Raw genomic sequence first — 14,132 nt, 5'->3', positions numbered from 1 at the left:
CTCTCTACGTGTTTCTCTCTCTCTCTCTCTCTCTCTCTCTCTCTCTCTCTCTCCCCTCCACTCTCACACACACTGCAACCGGACCTTTATGGGTCATAACACACACACACACACACACATGTACACACATGCATATGTACTAATGCAAACACACACTCTTTCCCCCTACACACTCACACACACATACACTAATGAAAACACACACATACACTAATGAAAACACACACTATCTCCTCCCACACAAACTATCTCCTACATAGAAATTCTCAAGCTCTCTCTCTCTCATGCACACACACACACACTCTCACATAGAAACTCTCTCTCTCTCTCTCTCTCTCTCTCTCTCTCACACACACACACACACACACACACACACACACTTAAATAGATTTACACACATATATATAATTTTAATTAATTAAAATTTAGATTAAATTTTAATGGTAGGGAAGAGTGGTGAGGTGTGCTCACTCTCAAATAAATGCATCTTACATGTAATCTCTCTCTCTCTCTCTCTCTCTCTCTCTCTCTCACACACACACACACACACACACATGCACACGCACATGCACAATCTCTTTTTCTCACATACACATGCACACACTCTCAAATGTCAAAACTCTCTCTCTCTCTCTCTCTCTCTCTCTCTCTCTCTCTCTCTTACACACACACATACATGTACACACATGCACATGTACTAATGCAAACACACACTCTTTCCCCCTACACACTCTCACTTCCACGTCTTTATGTCTCTCTGTGCTTCTCTCTCTCTCTCTCTCTCTCTCTCTCTCTCCCCTCCACACACATGCACACACACACACGCGCTATCTCTCTTCTCACACACACTCTCCCACTTATAGAAACTCTCTCTCTCTCTCTCTCTCACACACACACAGAGATACATTCATGCACACACACAAACACACTTCTTTCTCATGCACACGTGCACACACTCTCTCTCTCTCTCTCTCTCTCTCTCACACACACACACACACACACCCACATGTAAATATATATTATCTATAATATTATGTTTTATTATATTTAGAGACGTATACCTATATATACATGTGCATTTATAAAATAAATAAACCCATATACACATATATTTTTAATTAATATTAAATTTTAACACATGGGGATACATGATGAGGTGTGTTCACTCTTAAATAAGTGTATCTTATATACAATGTCTTTTGTCTTCTCTTTTGTATACATATGTATATGGTTGTGTGTGCACATACACACGTATGTGTGATTGTGTAACGTCTTCACGCGTGCATGTGTTGTGCAAGTGTCTTGATTGTGTGTATGTGTTAGTGTGTATTTGTTGTGTGTGTGTGTACATGGTGTGTATGTTTTTATATATGTATATCCATAGCGAGTGTCTGCATGTACGTGTGTGTGAGCATGTGAATATACTCGTGTGTACATCTATGTGTGTGTGTGTGTGCACATGTCCATGTGTGTGCACATGTACTTGTGTATGTGAGTGTATTTATGTGCTTGTGTGCATGTATACACGTGTGTATATGCAAGCTTGAGTGCAAGTGTGCATGTCTCTATATGTTACATGTGTGTCCATGTGTGTGAGTGTGTGTATGTGTGTTTGTATGCGTGTGTGTACGTATCATGTGCTTGTGTCTGTGTGTTATGTGTGTGTGTGTGTATGCATGAACATACATGTGTGTGTGTGTGTGTTATGTGTGTGTGTGTGTATGCATGAACATACATGTGTGTGCGTCGATATACATATAAATCTATTTATATATACATGCTTACATACCTATAGATACACATATATACATAATATATATACGTGTGTGTGTATGCATATTCTCTCTCTTACACATGCACATAATATATATGTTTATATGTGTATGTGCAAGCTTGAGTATGTGTGCAAGTGTGCATATCTCTATATGTTGCACGTGTATCCTTACGTACGAGTGTGTGTGTGTGTGTTTGTATGCATGTGTACACGTATCATGTACTGGTATGTGTGTGTTGTGTGTGTACGTGTGCATGAACATACATGCGTGTGCATGAACATATGTGTATGTGCGTCGACATACATATAAATCTATTTATATACACATGCTTACATCCCTCTCACCCCCTCTCTCCTTCTCTCATCTCCTACCCGCCCTGCCCTCGTCGCTGGCCACCGGGGAGTTCTGTGTGGAGTAATCGGCGCAGCTGATCCGTGCATTTGATGGGGATGTTGTAGCTGTGGAGCTGCCAGACCCCTGCCCTACGACAAGCTGCTGTGGGATTTTGCAGTAGTTTCGTTGATCTCACGATGGAATGCGCCTTTGCATCTGACACTCCCGTGCAGCTTGGCATCAGTTCTGCTACTCATCGCGCTAACTCGTCATTAATACCACATTCTTCTTCAATTAACCCTGATCATAATTATCTCCCCCACTTAGCCGCACAATCCAGCATAGAATATGTGAGGTTGGCAACCTTTATCAATATCTCTGGAGAAATTATACTGCACTAGGCTATATTCTAGAAAGCGCAGCAAAGCCACCACGACACTATCAAAGCGGAGAGAGAAAGAGAGGCTCAGATTAACTCGTGGAGACCAATCTCGGATCAGCTTCTACGCTTGCTGCATTACAATTGATTGAAACAAGTTAAGGATCCAGCTATTGTTTGGTAGATCAAGCTGAGGTTATGGATCCAGGTTTTGTCGACGATACACCACGAGAGTCATCATATTTCCCTCTTTCCATTGATCCTCAGGCAAGCGCCAAGCGCCCTCTCCTCCTCTCCCCGTGCTCCATAGGAGGACAAGTGTTTTCTCTTTGTGCCCACATTGTACCGTTACGAACCCACATACCCATCTTGCGAGGTTTTTTTCTACTTTGTTTATTATGATGTTAACCTACCATTACCATATCGAATTAGCAATGCATGAAATCAAGATTTGCTTACTTTTGCGGCTTACTTCTTGCTTCTTGCATCTTCTTCTGTGTCTTGTATGCGTGTTATGTGCGTCTTGACAATCCTGCCTTGTGTCTAGTGTGCGTCTTGCTTGCAAATTTGAGTGTAGATTATTGAATTAGAGTAGGAGAGTTGGATTATTTAGCATATGACTGTGCGGCCATAGGTTCTTGACTTTACTTCAAATGATGTTATGGGTGCAATTTTACAATCCCTCTAGCTCTATTAACCCTATGGCCACAGGGTTATAGGGTCATTAATCTCTTTCCACCATCTATATGGCCAAGTCTCTCAACCATCTATATGGCCCGCGCCCACAGGGTCATAGGGTCACTAATCTCTCTCGGCCATCTGGATGGCCAAGTCATTTTAGTATTTTGATGTTAAAAATTGTCAAATTTGAATCATCCCCATGGCAAAATTAGGTTATGTTTTCAAATTTACAAGCTCTCTCGCACTATTATTGCTTTCTTGCACTATCAGCAAGGGTCATCCTTACTCTTCTAGACCACAATTTCTCTAGCTCTATTAACCCTATGACCGCATGGCCATAGGGTCAGCCTTATTCTCAACCAGGTGGATGACTTAGCCATACCAATATTTTGATGTGAAAAATTGTTAAACTTTTTTAAGTGACCCCATGGCCAAACGAGGTTATGTTTTAAAATTTTCAAGCTCTCTTGCTCAAAATCTTTCTTGACAACAAACTAAGTAGATAGCTACTTAAAAGTACCTAGATAACAACAAGTAAGTAAGTAAATGTGGTTTCTGTATTGCATTGGCTTGAAGCAATTAATGGATAGAATTCAATGTGATGTGTATTCAATGTTGAGTTATTTGTTTTTTCTCAAGCAAAGCAAAGTTGTGATAAATCTTTCAAGCAACACAAATGCAAAGGTCTTGCTGTGTCTAAGATCTCAACAGCTGGATTGATTACATAACTATTATGGCATTTCTAAATTTTAATTTAATTTTTGATATGTACAATGCAAATTGGTATGGACATTCTTCCTCATGGACATTTATGGATTTGAATTGTATATTATGCCATCAAATATTTGGCTTGATAAGTTTAAATTACATATGTCTTAATTAGTTTATGCACTAATGTGCATACAAAATGTGAATACAATATACTAGGCAACGTTGTTTTTGTGGTGGTAGCCCCAATAATAATATTTGAGCATGTGTTCACATTGTTGATCGTGTAAATCCTCTAATGTGGTCACTTCCCTATATTTTTTGTACATTCATTGTTTTATCTAAGCAAGAGGTGTAGCTCTATACAAAACAAAAAGTTATTGAAAAAATAATAATTTTACTTTTGTTAATATAAATTGAGAATGAGGAATATAATTCTGGTTGCAATCCCCCTAATATATGTGCAGTAAAGATAAATTCAGTAGATTTCAGTGCTAATGAAAATCTTATATGGCTTAGTATCAAGTTTAACTAGACACCCCATGGCCTCTTGGTCATAGGCTTTTCCCTTGTTCTTTACTTGACAAGTCTATGTTAATACACATTCTATGGCCTTCCAATTATAGGCCCCTAGTAACCAATTCTTGTAGGCCTTATAATCAAGTGTGAATAGATGGCTTATGGCCCCATTTGTCAAAGGCCTTGCCCTCATGCTTAACTCGACAAGTTTTTATGAATAGGCATCCCTCGGTCATACGCCTTATCCTCATTCTTTACTTGAAATATCCATGTGAATAGACAGCTCATGGCCTCATTGGTCACTTGCCTTACTCTCATTATTTACTTGACAAGTCCATGTGAATAGACACCCTATGTCCTCCCAGTCATCATAGACCTTGCCCTCGGTCTTGGCCTCATGAATTACTTAACAAATCCAATTGGATATATGTTGAGATATCGAGCTCGTCTAGTGAGGCGGTGGACACTGATGACCCGCCTGGGGGATAGGCCCCACACTTACACCACTGGCATGGTTGGTGAGATCATGGGTGATATGCGGCCAGTGGTGGGATGACAGGCTATGTGACAGCCACTCTAGAGACTGGCATAGTTATAGCACCAGCTCATTTAGTTGGGTTCACACTATAGAGAACCCTCGTATGTATTGGTTGAGTACCTTTCATATTATGTGTACTCTTATCTTTGTACATTGTGTGTTGAGTGTTGAATGAAAGAGAAGAAGATTTTCAGCCTCTCACCTTGTGTGTTCTCTATTAGGGTTTTGTGAGTGTGTGTGTGCTTGCAAGAGCTTAAGCTCTCTTCCCCCTTGCATCTTTTCATGGTATCAGAGCCTGGTTCATGCTAAGGGGGACTGAGCTGTAAGCAAGAGAACCACAAGAAGCGGTACGAGGGTAAGAGCTTCAACTACTCTTCCCTATTTGTGTTGGTGACTACACCCTTGTCGGGAGCTCTACGGGAGGCACCGGCAAACGATCTCTGATTGAGGATCTTTCTTCGTGGGAGTAAAGCTATAGGGCAACTATACCGTCCTATCGGATAACATTTTCTAGGTCGAAAACACGTTTCGGGCGCGTCTAGACCTCCGTTTTTCAGAAAGCAGGCGATTTCGAGCGCTGCGGCGGGTAAGTCATCGATTCTCTGCAGAAATTTGTTTTAAAAACTGCAGGAAGACAGATTGGCTGTGCAGACACTGTGGGTGCTGCAAAGAGATCAATAGTTTCCATTGGGTGTATGTATGCACATTGAGATCACTGGTTGTGACATTTGAGAGTACTACAGTACCGCTGCAGAAATATAGCAGTTTGTGTAAGACAAACCAGAGTGTTGTTTCTGGTAAAATTGTGTATCTGGCAAGATGTCAAATGATGGCATAACCCAGATTGTGGCTGAGAAGCTTGATAAGAACAACTTCCATGCTTGGAAGTTCAGGTTGACGAATTTCCTGATGGGAAAGGGCTATTGGGACTACATAGAAGGTGAGCATGAAGAGGCATCGGAGATACCCGACATAAATCCGACTGCTGTGCAGATGTGAAAGAGTTTAAAGACTGGAACCAAGGAGCCAGGAAAGTGATGTATTGGCTCTCCATTAGTATACAGGAAACCATGATTAGGCACATTCAGGATGCCAAGTCCCCCAAGGAGGCGTGGGACACCTTGGTAAAACTCTATGAAATAAATACCAAGGCACGTAAGATACAGTTGAAGAATGAACTTTATACTGTGGAGAAAAAGAGGATGTCTGTGAATGACTATGCATTGAAGATAAAGGGTATTGTGGAATCCCTTGCATCTATTGGTGTGTCAGTAGATGATGATGATAAGGTGGAAGTCTGTCTACGTGGTCTCGGGCCACAATATAAGGCGATCAAGACGTCTATTCAGACTCGAGAAAACATTCCCAACTTTACAGATTTGGTGTCTATGCTGATTATAGAAGAGAAGAGCTTGGGTGAAGACCAACAGTCTTCACAAAACAAAAATAGTTCAGGAGCAACAGCCTTCTACACAAGTTCAAAAGTCAGCAATCACAGTCTTTGAGTGGACCAGGAGAGTCCTCATCTAGTGGGTCTGTTGATAGACCATGGAGTGGCAGGCTGCATCATAATACCAATCCTGCAAATGTGATTAGTACATCACGTAAAGGCAAAGAGAAAGTGGTTGAGCCCCTTAGTATGCCTGACATTTTTGCAGGGCATTCTCATGTTGATGGAGAGTCTAGTGGCTCAGAGATGAGCCTTGATGAGGAGCTTGGGATCCCAGCTATGAGAACACCTGGTGTAAAGAAGGCTATGGAAGCCATGAATGAAAAGCTACGAAGATCTGGGAGAGTGAAAAACCCTGTGCAGAGGTTTACATATGATGGTTATGTGGCACATCACTATGCATATATGGCAAAGGTTGTGCAGGTTGTAGAGCCCACATGCATTGATGAGGCTGTTGGAAATGTGTGTTGGGAGAAAGCTATGGATGAAGAGATGAATGCACTATATGGAAATGAGACTTGGGATTTAGTGCGCCTGAAGGCAAGAAAGCCATTGGATGCAAGTGGGTGTACAAAGTAAAACATAACAGTGATAGAAGCATAAACAGGTATAAGGCTAGGTTGGTAGCCAAAGGATATGTGCAGACATATGGCATTGATTATGAGAAAAATTTCAGCCCAATTGCCAAGATGGCAACAGTGAGAGTCGTGATAGCAGTGGCTACGTCAAAGCAATGGTCTTTACATCAGATGGATGTAAAGAATGCATTCTTGCATGGGGATTTGCAAGAAGAGGTGTATATGTTGCAGCCACCTAGTTATGAGGATGTGAGTCACCCCGAGCATGTTTGCAGGTTGAAGAAAGCATTGTATGGCTTAAAACAAGCACCAAGAGCATGGTCTGACAAGATTTTAGAATATCTTGTCACTATTGGCTTTCATGTAGCCAATGCAGATTTCTCGCTGTATGTGAGACACGGTGATAGAGGGCTTGTGCTTGTTGTCATCTATGTAGATGACTTGATTATTACGGGGGACCATGATGCAGAGATCTTTGATGTAAAGATCTTGCTTAGACAGAAGTTTGAGATAAAGGATCTCGAGGAGCTCAGATATTTCCTGGGCATTGAGGTGATTAGGTCACTACATGGTATTGGATTACTGCAAAGACAGTATGGCTTGGACATGTTGTCCAAGTATGGTATGACAGGCTGTAAGCCTATTTCCATGCCATTGGATCAGAATGGCAAGTTGAGTGCAGATTCAGGAGAGATTTTGGAGGATCCTACTATGCATAGGCGCATAGTAGGAAGCTTGATCTATATGACGATCACTAGACCAGATTTGAGCTATGCTGTTGGGTTGGTGAGTCAGTTTATGCAGGTTCCACGAAAACCACATTTGGATGCATTGAGACGCATACTGAGGTATGTGAGGTCTAGTTTGCATTGTGGACTATTCTATGAGACTGGGACTGAGATATGTGTACATGGGTACACAGATGCTGATTGGGCTGGTAGTATCTCAGATAGAAGATCTACCAGTGGCTTCATGTTTTCTTTGGGGAGTGCTGCTGTGACTTGGAGCAGCAACAAGCAACCTACGGTTGCTCTATCCAGTACAGAGGCCGAGTACAGAGGAGCTGCTATGGCAGCATGTGAGGTAGCTTGGTTGAGAAAGCTACTTGCAGATTTGGGTCTATCAGTGGATAGACAAGTTGTCATTTTCTGTGACAACATTAGCAGTATACAGTTGGCCAGGAACCCAGTTTTTCATGCTCGCACGAAGCATATAGAGGTCCACTACCATTTTGTCAGAGAGAAGGTCTTGGCAGGAGACCTTGACCTTGTTTATGTCAGCACACAGGATCAGGTAGCTGACATCACCAAAGCATTGGGTACAGAGAAGCTCCGCAGATTCAGGGCTTCGCTTGGTGTACATGAGATGGAGTTGAGCTCGAGGGGGAGTGTTGAGATATCGAGCTCGTCTAGTGAGGCGGTGGACACTGATGACCCGCCTGGGGGATAGGCCCCACACTTACACCATTGGCATGGTTGGTGAGATCATGGGTGATATGCGGCCAGTGGTGGGATGACAGGCTATGTGACAACCACTCTAGAGACTGGCATAGTTATAGCGCCAGCTCATTTAGTTGGGTTCACACTATAGAGAACCCTCGTATGTATTGGTTGAGTACCTTTCATATTATGTGTACTCTTATCTTTGTACATTGTGTGTTGAGTGTTGAATGAAAGAGAAGAAGATTTTTAGCCTCTCACCTTGTGTGTTCTCTATTAGGGTTTTGTGAGTGTGTGTGTGCTTGCAAGAGCTTAAGCTCTCTTCCCCGTGCATCTTTTCATACACCCTATAGCCCCCTTGGTCATAGTTCTCTTCTAATAAAGATAGGCCTTATAAACAATTTGGACACCCCATGTGAATAGACACCATATGGCCCCTTGTTCACAAGCATTACCTTCATTCTTCACTTAACCAACCCATGTGATGATGTGTGAATAGACACTTTATGCCCCCTCGATCATAGCTCTTGTCTTGATGCCTTATCCTGACAAGTCCAATTGAACTACCACCCTGTGCCCCTTGATCATATACATCTTATAATCAAGTTCAGGAGGCCTTATAATCAAGTCTGAATAGACATCCTATGGTCCCTCAGTCGTAGGCCTCATCCTCATTATTTACTTGACAAGTCTAATCGAATAGACACACTATGGCCCCCCAGGCCTCTTGCAGTCCAATCCTATAGGCCTTTATAGACACCTTATGGCACATTCGTTATAGGTCTCATAAAGTCTTATATGGCTTATTATCAAGTCAATACATACAGACACCCTATGGCCCCTTGTTCATAGGCTTTTTCCTTGTTCTTTACTTTTCAAGTCCATGTAATTAGACACCATATGGTCCCCTATCATAGGACTTGTCCTCATTATTTACTCGACAAATCTAAATGAATAGACATCATATGGCCACTAGGTCATAGGCCTCTTGTAATCACGATAGGCCATATAATAAATTAGGAATAGACACCCTATGGCCCCTTGGTCATAGGCCTTCTCCCATTCATTACTTTTCATTTCCATGTGAATAAGCACTGGTGACCTTATACTAAGCTATATGTTAGCTCTAGAAGTAAAACTGCATATGATTAGACGATTACTTACATAACAAAAGTGTGTATTTTGTTTGTGTTTTTTAAAGGTTCTTTTTTGAAATGAAGAGTGATAAGCTACCACCCCGTGGAGACCAAAGCAATGGCCCAGTGACTCTTGCCAAGGATATCAAGAACCGCTAAGAGCCTCTGATGAGACGATGGTTTATCAGTGAAGCAAAGACACAAGGTTCCACCCTATGAGAAATCAAGGCATCAGTCTTATGGTACCATTGCTAGTTTTCCAAAGACCTACTAGGATTTCACATGCTGATGGATATCTTCTTGGTCATGTTTAATTTTATTTTTTAAATTAATTTTTATGCTTTTTTATAATGTAATAACCATATTTTTCACTCACACGCTACCTATAGAGCTAGAATATAAATAAAGATGGTTTAATAAATATAAAAAGGAGTGCTTGGCATACTTTATCTTTAGATACATAATCGTAAGGCTAGGATGATTTAAAAGAAAAGATGCTACCATGAATATGAATCTTGAAAACTACTAAGAGAAAAGAAAACCAGTCAAGTGCAATGAAAAAATGCTCTCCAAGGGAACAATTGAAGTATAGAATTGCAAAAGAGAGATTTATGAAGAGCCAATTTCGAAAACACTTGTTCAATTTGAAGTTGTGAAGTCCTTTGCTCTTGATCTTGGTGAAATACTTTGTAGCTACTTGTTGAGAATGAAGATTTTTGTGTAGGTGTCTGTTGTTGTAGAAGACTTTGTTGTTGCATCATGATAAACCTTTAAAAATCCTTAAGAAAAGATCTACACATGTTGATTAGCCAAGACTATGAAGTACAGGTTTAGTTGTCACTTGATTAGTGCTCTCTTCTCTTACTTTTTTTTTGGTATTTTTGTTATTATGAAAAAAAAAATGTTTAAGCTATGTACAAAGTATTAATGCATACATGTTGAGTCAATACTAATTTTTATGGTATTCAATTTTCCAACAAGCTCCCTCTCGATGTGAACATGGTGAAATGTCGAGGATTAAGGTGTCTTAGAGGGTTTCAAGGAAGATGAGACTATCTCCTTGGGTGACCACCTCAAGTTTTTCCTTTATTCACTTTGGTGTAAGCTTGATGAAACCATCCTTTCCAAGTGTTATGCTGAGAAGTCCTAGGTGATGGTACACATGTGAGTGCTTGAGAAGTGCTTACATCCAACTGGAGAGGTGGTAATGTGCTTACATAAGAGTGAATTTGGCTTAGGCACTCTTCATGATGTATTGGCATGTCTATTTCCTCTTGAGGGGGTGTTGCACTGAAGAGTTGGAGTTCAGTAGCATGAGTTGATGCTTTGATGGGTGAAGAAGCCTCTTGGTAAGTAGGTCTATGGATTGTTGATGTTGAAGCATGGCCCCCCTTCTTGAGCTATGTTATACCCTCCAAATCTTTTTAGGTAGCCAAGTTTGGAGAGGTGAGGATGTTGTAGACACATCCATAAGTGCCTTGCCCTTGTCTACTCTTAGTGAAGAAATTGCTAATGGTGGTGGAGTTGTCATAGTCTCTGTTCAGGTAGGTCTCCTCTTCCAAGTGTGATTTGGACATTGGGGCATATTGGTTATGGTCATTGATGAAGGAACCTTGATGTACATGGACTAGGGTAAGATGGTAGTTTGCTTTTGCTTAGGGACCCAAATCCAAGAATTTCTTTTATAAAATCCTTGTGCTTGTAAAAGCTCTTTTTGGATCCACCGAGGAGTAGTTTGTAGCCTTGACCTCCTCCATTTGATGCTGTTGTTTCTCCTACTTCTTGTAAGCTTTGATTTTGGTGGAGAAGAGTCAATGGTTGGACAAAATATTGGAACTTCTTGGGAAGTCTGCTCCATAGAAGATTCATATGTGGACTCTACAACTTGTTTTGGTTTTTGTTTATGAGCCCTTTGATCTTTTTATTTTGGAGTAATCAATGAATGTTATGGCTCACCCTAACCCCCCTTGAAACATATCCAACAAGAGATTACCTGGTGAACTGCAACTATTGTGAGGATTCTTCCAATGGCTGAGCTCGTAACCCTTGAGGTCTCCAAGCTCTACAACTCCTTGAGAAGCAATTCTACCACACCTCCCGTGAGCGTTGTCACACTGTCGTGTTGTACTATGGGTACTCGTCCCTCCTCTCCCCTCATATCACTCACACACACTCACTAGTATGCATTAGAGAGAGATTAGCAAGAGGATTAGCAAGAGCAAGACTCAATTACACAATGGGAGAGTCTGTAGTATTATGAGAGAAATTCACTTATATACATGGCTATAAGTGTTCACACTCACTTAAACTATGGTCGGCGGCCTGGCACTTTAGGCTCATAAGAGACCTAAAGTGTTCACATTCACTTAAACTGTGGTCGGCGGCCTGGCACTTTAGGCTCATAAGAGACCTAAATGCTATTACAATGACTACTCTCATAATATATCCATGAATTACATCACTTGGGATTTCATCCTACATGCTACCACAGGCTCTTGAAGTGGGAATCACCATGAATACTTCGTCACAGAATGGGTTAACATTCCCCCCTTCTTGATGGCGATCGCATCCTCATGATCGCGTTGAAGACCTTTGTGTGGGGAGCATTTACATGCTTGTAGATTGCTTTGATGTTGATTGACGTTCAATGATCTTTTGTTCATTCGGAAGGAATAAGAAAAGCTAGTTAGTGAATCAAAAGATTAGTGGTTTAGTGGGAATTCCTACGGGGTGGGAGACTGGGGTTGATGTAAATGATTGTATTTTTTTTTTGTGTGAGATTTTTTTAAAGATTTTTTACTCATTTTGTTTTTGGCAATAATAAGCAAGGCTACATGTGATTTGTGTTAGTGGAGAAACTAAGAGATGTTAATAATGGGAGAGAAGAGAGGGAAGGATCCGAAGGAATGCAGACATAATCATCCAAAGGAATGCAGACATAATCATCAGAACGAGATGTTAATAATGGGAGAGAAGAGGGAAGGATCCGAAGGAATGCAGACATAATCATCAGAACGAGATGGTGATTCTCAGTTCCTCATTTGACTCATTGAAGCGACATTAATCATTTAAAGAAATTAGCCTTCAATGATGTCCCTTTGTGTGGCAGGATTCTTGTCAAATGTTGTTGAGTAGGACCTATTCTTGCATGCTTCTTCCCCTGTGCTTTTTATGCTTTTATGTATATTTAAGTGCTCTAATGAAGTAGATATATAAAGTACAAGAATTGAGTCATATAGACTCTTATTGCACTGCTTTGTGTTGAAGTAGTCACTTGTTTGGCAAGGATTGAAAGAATAACGTCGCCTTGTAAGGCTAGTACAGATATCTTCACTAAGGATTGAAGATCATTGATTTGTGAAGATGGTGGCGTCATTTGGAGAGGTTTGTAATTTGAAGGAAAATTCTAGACGATAGGTTGTACCATTGACCAGGCTTCCGCCCACCATGGCCTCCCCATCCAAAGATGTACCTGGAAGTTGTCGATGGTGAGGCTTTGGTGCAAATGTCCTCCCCTGTGCATGAGTATGGACATGTACTCATGGAGTAGTTGCAACATTAACATAGCCAAAAAAATAGTAAGCTATAAGCGTAACAAAAATGGAATGGCTATCTAAGATCCTTGGGAGTTTTTTGTGATATTCTACCACTTTTAGGTAGGCCAGATGTGTGAATCCCTTATGTTTGGGTTTATGTTTTTTTTTACTACCACCTTATGAGCAACAAGTTCGTGTGGCTACCCTCCTTTTTGAGAGAATAGGTTCTTATGTTTGCCTTGTAGCTTTTGCACTTACGTTTCACATCCAGAGGGGTGAAAAGAGCATTGTAAATCTGTCTTTGATGCGCTCATAAGTCTCCATTATAGACGTGGAAATTGATTCTTGAATTTTTGGCTCAAATGTTGTCAAGGCAGTAGGTAAGATTGTTGGTTGGTTACCATGGGGGTTGCTTGAACACACAAGCTCTTGTGTAGGTGCTGAATGTACGAGAGTGGTTGAGTGACTTGCTTGGTGTTGCATAGGTTTCCATTCTTGTCAAAATTTAGGTGAAGCTATTAGGATTGAGGTCGGTGGTGAGGATTTCTTTACATTGTTTGATTTTGGCAACCATATGATGGTATTACCTTCATAATATCCTTGTTGTTGAAGCATGTGCACATGCACCCATCTTTGATAAACATTATAAATTGGTGGCTGATGCTTTTGGTGCTGAGGCTTCCTTCTTTGTGCAAGCTTAGGGGACTTTGTGATTCGCTTGGGAATCCAAGCTTCAGTATTATCTTGGTAGTACCCTTGTGCTTATAGTAATCTTTTTGGTACCCAAACTTGTTGACTTGGTGGAGTTCTTTTTTGAGGAATTCGCATAGGTTTTTTGTGGCCTCTGCGTTGATGAGGAAGAGGATTTGATGATCAAGGTACCCAAATTGGATTGGAACCTTCGTGTAGTAGCCTTGAGCTGAACTCAAATGCAATATCACCATTGTATTATCTAGGAATCTCCACAGGGCCTTGATAACATCTTTGACATTTAGCAAAATCTTTGTTAATGTGTTTCCCTTCTTCATGCTAAAAAGGAATTCTAAAATGCTCTTACCTT

This window comes from Cibotium barometz, chromosome 31 (genome assembly GCF_041138505.1).
Source record: "Cibotium barometz isolate CiBa-2024 chromosome 31, ASM4113850v1, whole genome shotgun sequence".
Classification (NCBI taxonomy): Eukaryota; Viridiplantae; Streptophyta; class Polypodiopsida; order Cyatheales; family Cibotiaceae; genus Cibotium; species Cibotium barometz.
Note: the sequence above shows the minus strand (reverse complement) of the source record.